Raw genomic sequence first — 8,640 nt, 5'->3', positions numbered from 1 at the left:
TAGGGATCGCCGCAGTTAACGACTAGCTAGTGCCGCATGAAAAATGACAGCAGGCACAACATAAGAATCTCACGGTTTAGACTAATGGAGGAGACCGTAGGACAATGTTGAGACATCTCCTTTACCCACTTACTATGTACGACTTCCCCCATTCACCTTGTTATTGACCCATTCAAACACTTTTCGTATGGAGCAGTCGAGGTAAAATCGACAAAAAATCGAGCATGGATCTCAAGGTGTGAACTCTTGAGGACGTGAGAGCTAATAACTTTTATTCTCCCACTGAAGTGTTCTAAATGTTTGAGTATTTTACTTAGGCAAGATGGCTAATTTCATACAACCTAAGTCTATGTAGTTTATCCAAATATATCTCTTATAATTGAATTTAACCTAAAATGTCTAGGTGATAAACCATTTTATTACCTCACAACGCTCACGAATGCTCATAGAACAAGTTACCAACGCTCAATTATTCGGCTATAATCCCAGATAGGAGGTGTTCCGTAGACCGTCAACTTAAATACCCCCAACCTTCGACAGAATTATATACCGGTTGAGTTTGTAACCATAGTTTTACAAGTTTAACGACCTATTTTAACTATTAAAACAAGTGGTTAACCTAAGTGAGCATGTAGCTGTTCTTTGTTATAAATTTTAAACGTCTAACCAATTTTATAACAACTTACAAAATTTAGACATGCTTAACATCCACGATAAACAACAAAGGTATCTAAAATAACTATTATATTAAACATAACCCTAACATGCATACTATATATCATAAAAATTATAGCATACTGTCAATGCATGTAACATGCTTCTTAGGTGGGGTTTTAAATCTACATGGCATACTGTATGCATATACATGAATTTATTTAATTATCACATACATCTCATGCATAAACAATTAAATACTAACTGTTATGGTTTTCGTTTTGGCATAAACAAGCAAATAGATAGATAACTATTACAAACAGCTTCATAACCGTCTTTGAACCACCCAAACCACTCCAAACCGAACCCAAAACAACTTGAACCGGTCTTGATGAGTCTGAACCGGACCAACAAAGCCTGAATCGGAGCAATCACAACCATTTGAGGCTGAACCGGATTGAATCTTGAGTAAACTGGTCGAACCGGCTGCTCTCGGTCCAACCTCAATATGCTGCTAAGGCCGATCGTGTAACGCTTTGAGGTAATCATCTAGCGTCATCGCCTTGGGTTGAGAGGAAGTACACGATCACATAGTGTTTGCTGGAAGCTAGACGATCGTTTAGCTCTATCGCATAGGACTAGATGATCGTTTAGTTCCATCGCAGTGCAATCGTTTAGCTCCATCGCATAGTACTAAGCGATCGCATAACACCATCGCCCAGCGCATTCAAATCATCGTTTATATCCATCGCAGCTAAACGATCGCATAGCTCCATCGTATAGAATATCATCGCATCGCATAGCATTTATCTACACGATGGCTTAGCTCTGCAACCAAACGATCGCTCAGCGCTATCGCGTAGCACTTTATCGCACCGCTTAGCACGCATCGTTGCTAAATGATTGTATAGCGCCATTGTTTAGCAAAATCAATGTATCGTCTAGTTCCCACTTATGAAACTAAACGATCGCGTAAGGCCATCGTATAGCAAATGAATGCATCGTTTAGCTCCCGTAGGTACACGATCGTTAAGCGTTTAACATCACAATGACTAGTGCATATTACTAAATGATCGTCTAGCTTTTCTTCTCACCGTGTAACGTCTGGAGCTAAATGATCGTTTAGTAACTAGACCTCAGCAACAAATTTAAGCAGAAGCTGAAAACTCTGGAACAGCAGCTCAACCACCTTCGCTTGTTTCTTCAATTACATCTTAATTTCAACTCTAATGATTCCAAATAAATTACAGACTCTTGCTAACACATAAGTGCTCATAAAACAAGAGCCAATTACAAATTTAATTGAGAAATTAATGAGAATTAAAATGCCAAAAGAGAGAAAACCATAGCAGTATAACAGTTTCATATATCTCATGAAAAAACACCCACCTTCCCAAAATTAAACCGAATTGAAAGTCAAAAGATTCTTTGATACCAATTGTTAGAGTTAAACAACATGCAGCGGAAGTATCAAGGATCCATAAGCATTCTAATTCACTAATTTTGGAAAAAACTAAAGCATGCTCTTCATAAAAATGGGTTTTCAAAACATACCTTTGATGAACTCTCCAAGAAAATGTTTGTTCAGCTGATGTCTTCACTTGATATCAACGTGAACCACCTCAAACCCTTCCCTACTATGTTCTTGGAGCTTTAGGCAGAGTTGTGGAACTCAAGAACTATTTGAAGATGTGGAGAAACAAGAAAATCTCACAGTAGCAGCAAGTTGAAGAAGACAGACTCTTCTTCACCGAAATTTTTCTCAAAATTTTGTATTCTTCCTACCTTCTTCAACAACTCCAATCTTCTTTATATATTAAGATGAACATGAAAATTGAAAGAGTGCATGGCTTGTAGCTCATGCTTGGAGAATCAAAGTAGAGAAGATCATGGTTTGTATGTGAGCATAAAGATGATGATAATGGAGAAAACTCTTTTTCCATTATGTGCAATCCATGCAAAACGATTTTTCTTTTTAAAACATAAAATGAATTTTAAATAATTTTAATTTAAAAATTGATTTTCTTAAATTAATTTCATGAACTAATTTAAAAAATCAATTAATTTAATATCAAATATTAAATTAATTTTTGCACAATAATCATCTTTATATATTTAAATCATATTTAAATATTTATTTTCTTGTTTCGTTTAATTTGAACGTTTCAAATTATCAAGCTACCCTAAAGCTTACCCATTTACGAGCTAGTAGGGGGACCTCGCGGACCTACAGATCATGGGCTCCAACAATCCGAGATTAATCGGCTAAACTCATTAGTACGATCTAACCCCCATTCGTTAACTAATGGGTGATTCCACTAAAGCCCATAGCTGAACTCCCCTCACTGTAGATATATTATGTCCACTTGATATAACCATGATTAGTAAGTTAAACCCTTCATAGGTTGCTCGTAATAACGGTTGGGTTGAATCTCTGTTTTACCCCCGTAATTACCTCTTGTTCCTTAAGTTCCACTAATCCCCTAATGAACAATTGATTTGTGATCCAATCAACAAATCAAATCTCTCTCAGGCCAATGAGAGGGTGAGGCCTCTTGTTCAAGACCCAAAATCAGCACTTGAAGGGAACAACTTCTCTACTAACCCTAATCAGTTAGGAGTGAATTCCCTCTTGCACCCTATGTTCCCAGCTATTCATTTGGTCTTATCTCCAAAATGGTAAGCTTATTGAGTAGAGGCAATTGGTCTACTCTCACCTTTTTCAGATCAAAGGATAATCCCGAACAAACAGGAGTTCATAGTTAGCTCAGAATTAAGGTTAAGTTACCTAGGTCATCACTTCGAAATAGTCAGTCTTAAACAGTAAACAGCATTATAAAGTAAGAGTGACAGGTTTCATGGCCCGATCTTGCACAAAACACATTTGCACAGACACCTCTACTTCTCATGTCTCAACATGCACGAATTAGGATCACGTCGTATGTAGCACTTTACAACTCTTTGTAACAACTACATAGTAGGCTGCATCCAATAGTGTTACCAGAATAAGGTACCCAACCTTATTCATATACTATAGGTCATTTTAACTATTTACTCGAAGTTGATCCATGATAACGAGCAGAAATGCATGTTATTACAGTGCTAAGTTACAAAACAATGTAGGGTTGCGATGATAAAAATATACATTCTTGCGTCCAAAAGAATTAAGTTCACAATATTGCAGTCGCATGCGTCCATTGCATGAAAATAGTTAACTTATGTATTTTTGTGCAAAAATGCGTTGATGCAAGGCGGAAAATGCGATCCAAAAAAATCAACTGCCGAGCGCATCAAGAGATTGTGTTAACGCAAGGCTATGCGATCATTTGTGCTCGTGAATATCTACTCAAGAAGGTTGCCGCATAGAGCCAGCGTATCATGGTGGGCGCATCTAGGTGAAAAGTGTAATAAATCACGATGGGACAGAAAGTTGATGACTATCGATTCCGAATTAAGTTGACAAGCCGTTAACGACCTACTGTAGCAAGTACGCTTAACTTTTCGGTGACAAATATTCAGTGCATCAGACAGAGAATTAATGCCATCCCATTAGTGCAATCATAAGAGAGAAGACGCCTTTCACCTTGAAGCTCTATAAATACTAGAGGCCACATTTAGTGAAAGAGTTCGACAGTTAGATAATTTTTCCCCTTTAGATAGAAGTAGCCTTGTTCTTAGTTTTCTTTACTTAGAAGGCGGAAGCGAGGGAAGTGAGATTGTACCAAGAGATCGTTTCGGTGAACTTGGAAGAGTGTCGGAGGCGTCAAGATCAGAGAGAGAGCCAAATCCTACGGAAGTATGAACATCTTTTGAGCATAATAGAGTTAACAATGTAAAAGCCTCGGGAAGCAAGGAATTGCTACCAGGCTCTGTACCCTTATCTTTCATTGTCATTTTGTACTCTGAATTTATCTATAGAAATGGAATTTACATCTTTATATCTGTTCACTCTCTGTATATTACACATGAGTAGCTAAATCTGTCGAATGGGTTGAGAAGCACTTAGTTAGCATAACTGGGGATCTTCATTCTATGCGATTATGTTGTATTATGTATGCGTCATTCGTTTGTTAGAAGTACTCGAGACGGTAGTCTAAGGATAGAATCTAGGCTTGGAAAAGTCAAGTTAGAATCTAGGCTCGGGAGAGTCAGGTTAGAAACGCATAATCAAGAGATAAGAGATTAAGAATAAGCGTTGTTTGCTATTAACGCATCGCATGCACCCTAGAGATAGGTTATAATTGTATGCAGTCACCTTGTCCTTGTGTGCATCTTGCATCATCGCATAGACAAGAAGTAGAGACTTAGGAATAAGCTCTATAGACATTATCGCATTCATCGCATGCGTCCTAGAATTAGGAGCTACCACATTTGCATTGGGAAATGATTTACTGATGCATGAGTGTAGCATGATCGCATAGTTTGAACACATTCCCAGGAAACGCTAGCTAAAGACCTTCTCAACCAGTTCCTCCGCATACTCAGTGTATCTGTCGCATAATCATTCTTTTCTCAAATCCGCCGCATATTTTTTATACTTCAAACAGCAAACTAACCAACCATTAATTTGTTTGTTACCACAAAGTTATCTTAAGAATTACCACCGCATATCGTTTTCTTTAGTCCCTGAGTTCGACCCTGGACTTATCAGGAAACTCGATAGGATTTATACTTGGATTCTGCTGAGAAAACTTATTGCACAATGCACTTTCCATCACCACAATTTCTTTCATTATTTCATCGCGTAAAATAACGCATCAAGTTTTTTGTGCCGTTGTCGGAAACTTCGACAAGACATTGTGCTAACGGTCATTTTTTTTATTTCTTTGCAGCTTTCAATCTCTGGAAAATTACGACCCAGAGATTGAAAGGAAGTTCCGATGAAGACTGAGAGATAGCCGCCAACAACAACAACAAGAGAAAGATAATATGGCGGAATGTAAACCCCGAACTCTAGGTTTCCTAGATAAGCATGTTTAGCCAAAGGAATGTCATATTATATATTTATTAAGTAGCAATTCATGTTTTTCTGTAGGAGTTATGATGGAAGGGAAGGAAAAACATACTAAATGAGGGGTGACGTGGCAGTTAATCCTTGAACTCTGGAGGCGGTGGGAAATTTATGGAAGAAGAACTTCAAAAGCATGGTTTCGGCAATTTACATGAGCAAATTTTAGTAAAATCAGTTCCATTCAAAAACTGAGAGAAGCTAATTTGCGAGGTTTTCTTGCCGTTGGACGTTTGCACAAGGAGAAGAACAAGAAGTGAAGAAAGAACAGAGGAGGCAGAATCTTGGGTTAATCAAGGCCCGAGGACAAGATTGGAAGTTCTAGGCCAAACTAGAAGGAATTCTTGGCTGAACTTTTAAGTAAGAAAGTTAACTCAATTCTAAACAAGTTTGTAGAAGGAAGTTTCTTGAAAAGAGCTCTGGATTTTGAGTTATGAATTTTTAAATTTGTAATAGGGAATCAGTGCATAAGCAGACAACTGCTTGGGTTGAACAAACAACCAGTTCACCGTAGTAGTTATAGCGAGATGTGGGGATGAGGATCTCGCTTATAGAGAAAATCTCGCTGATTTCGCTCTAGAGAATCTTGCCAATCTCGCTTTAGAAGCAAATCTCGCTAGGAATTGGGCTGAGTATCACAGGTAAGGTGAGTATCGCTAGGATGAAAATTTGCTCGGAAAAGGTTGATCTCGCTCTAGAGGATCTTGCTGGTATCGATCTAGAGGATCTCGCTGGGATCACTCTAAAGGATCTCGCTGGGATCACTCTAGAGGATCTTACTGGTATCGCTCTAGAGGATCTGCTAGCATCGCTCTAGAGGATCTCGCTGACCTCGCTCAGGGGGATCTCACTAGTAAAACTGTATGTGTTAATGAAAGTTCCTTTAATAAATGAATTACTTGAGGTATTTTACTAAGAATTCTAAGTAGTTTAACTGGGAATTATGTCCTTTCAGGCCAAGAAGAGCTAGGAGAGGCGTATAAACCATTAAGAGCTTGACAAGCGGAGAGTGACTAAATGAATTAATGTCTCCAGTACCTACGCATATAAGATCAAGTAAGTTACAGTGACATTAGTGATGAATTTATACTTCCTCAAGCAACAAATAGATGGAGAATAACTTAATGAATGTTCCACGGCTTGTATATGTGTAGCACAGGCCAAGGTATGTCATGTAGTCATTTCAACAGTTAAGTTCTAGTGTTAAATATGCTTCCCAGAGGAAGGCTATGAGGGAATGAGTTCTTGTGTAGATGGTAGGCAATAGAACTTAACTTAATGATACAAAATACCCCGGTATCGAAGGACATTTGAGAAGGTACCTACCAACTTGATACTGAAGGACATTTGAGAAGTTATCTTAGTAGCTCGATACTGAAGGACAGATTTGAGAAGGTATCTGAGCGGAAGTACATAAGATATGATGGTACTTAGTATGGCCACGTGCACGTAGGTAGTTCTGAATGAGAGGCCGAAATATGGGTCTCTTGGTCGATAATAAACGTTGGGAGCTAGAGCGTTTAGGCTCGTTCTCAACTAGGAAATAATGATGTTTGATGATATTTAAGAATGGTGTAAAGCTACACAATTAATTGAAACACTCATTAATATATTTACATGTTTATAGTAATGTAATGCATAATGTTATACGATGTTATAGTCACTCACTGGGCTTTAAGCTCACGGAACCTCTGTGTTTTCCCTTCTCAAGTAGCGATCAGTTTCCTCAAGGTTGATTTCTGCTGCTTCTTGCCATTGAAAGACTCGACTTAATAAGAAGACTTAAGTCGATGATCTGTTTATATACACATGTTTTGAGAGGGACTAGGACTTCTTTAGGAATGCTTGGGTCATCTATGAATATTTTTCTGTAAATGTAATGTCGTGGCTGTATGCATGTATTTATGTAAACTTTGTAGAACCTTAAGGGAGGTTTGTTGTATGCATATATGACTAATGTTTTAAGCAGGTTGGTGTTTAGATTAGAAGGCTTAGGTGGTGGGTGCTGGTAGTAGGGCTAGTAACTACCACAGTCTTATCCTCTTTCAGAATAAAAGGGTAATATGGGAGTGGGTTTGACACGGAACAACCTGAAAACGGAGCACCAAATTAAAATAACGTCATGGAAAATCCCATCGTACTGGCGAACGATCGCAATAGGCCCATTCGGGACTATGCATCGCCTAACCTCTACGATTTCTCCCCAGGAATCATTAGGCCCACTCTTGATGGATCGAGATTCGAAATGAAACCGGTGATACTGTAGATGATCTAGACTACTGGACAGTTTGGAGGGAGGAGTGGCGAAGACCTGCACACCCACCTCCGGAGCTTCATAGAGATCTGCAATACCTTTTGTTTCCTAATAACTCCACCGAAGAAGTTTGACTAACTTTGTTCCCATTTTACTTATGCGATCAAGCAAGAAAATGGGCATATTCTCTCAAACCGGGAGAGATAACTTTGTGGGAACAAGTTGTGGAAAAGTTCATGAAGAAATACTTCCCTCCAACGGAGAACACAAGAAGGAGGAAGTTAATTACGAATTTTGAACAGGAAGTTGATGAATCACTCAGCGATGCTTGGGCGAGATTTAAAAGGCTGGTAAGAGACTGCCCACATAACGGCTTACTAGACTTCTTACATATGGAGATTTTCTACCAAGGATTAACCCCTACATCGTAGACCATTGCCAATGCGGCAGCAACTGGAGGTCTGCTTGATAAAACGTATGAAAGGGCCAAGAATATCCCTGATTGCATTTCAAAAAATCACGAGGACTAGAGAGACAGTGATCAAAGATTAAGAATTAGAGAAAATGACGTGAACAACGAGGCCATCACATCCCTTCAGAACCAAATGACTGTGGTGGTCAGTTTGATACAAGGTATCGCAATTAATAGCACGGGAGTGAAAAAAAGGGCAAGTCAACGTAATTGCTCAAATGATTGCAAGTTGTTTCATTTGTGGAGACGCTC

General features: G+C 38.7%; 1 non-coding gene across 1 annotated transcript; it reads right to left on the bottom strand.

The window, feature by feature from the left end:
• Positions 1–8,185: 8,185 nt before the first annotated feature.
• Positions 8,186–8,292, bottom strand: LOC120069404. The gene has a single exon (XR_005479525.1). It is a non-coding gene; the product is annotated as a small nucleolar RNA R71 (small nucleolar RNA).
• Positions 8,293–8,640: the final 348 nt, after the last annotated feature.

Source organism: Benincasa hispida, unplaced genomic scaffold (genome assembly GCF_009727055.1).
Source record: "Benincasa hispida cultivar B227 unplaced genomic scaffold, ASM972705v1 Contig384, whole genome shotgun sequence".
NCBI classification, from domain to species: domain Eukaryota; kingdom Viridiplantae; phylum Streptophyta; class Magnoliopsida; order Cucurbitales; family Cucurbitaceae; genus Benincasa; species Benincasa hispida.
Note: the sequence above shows the minus strand (reverse complement) of the source record. Positions and strands in the feature narration are given on the sequence as shown.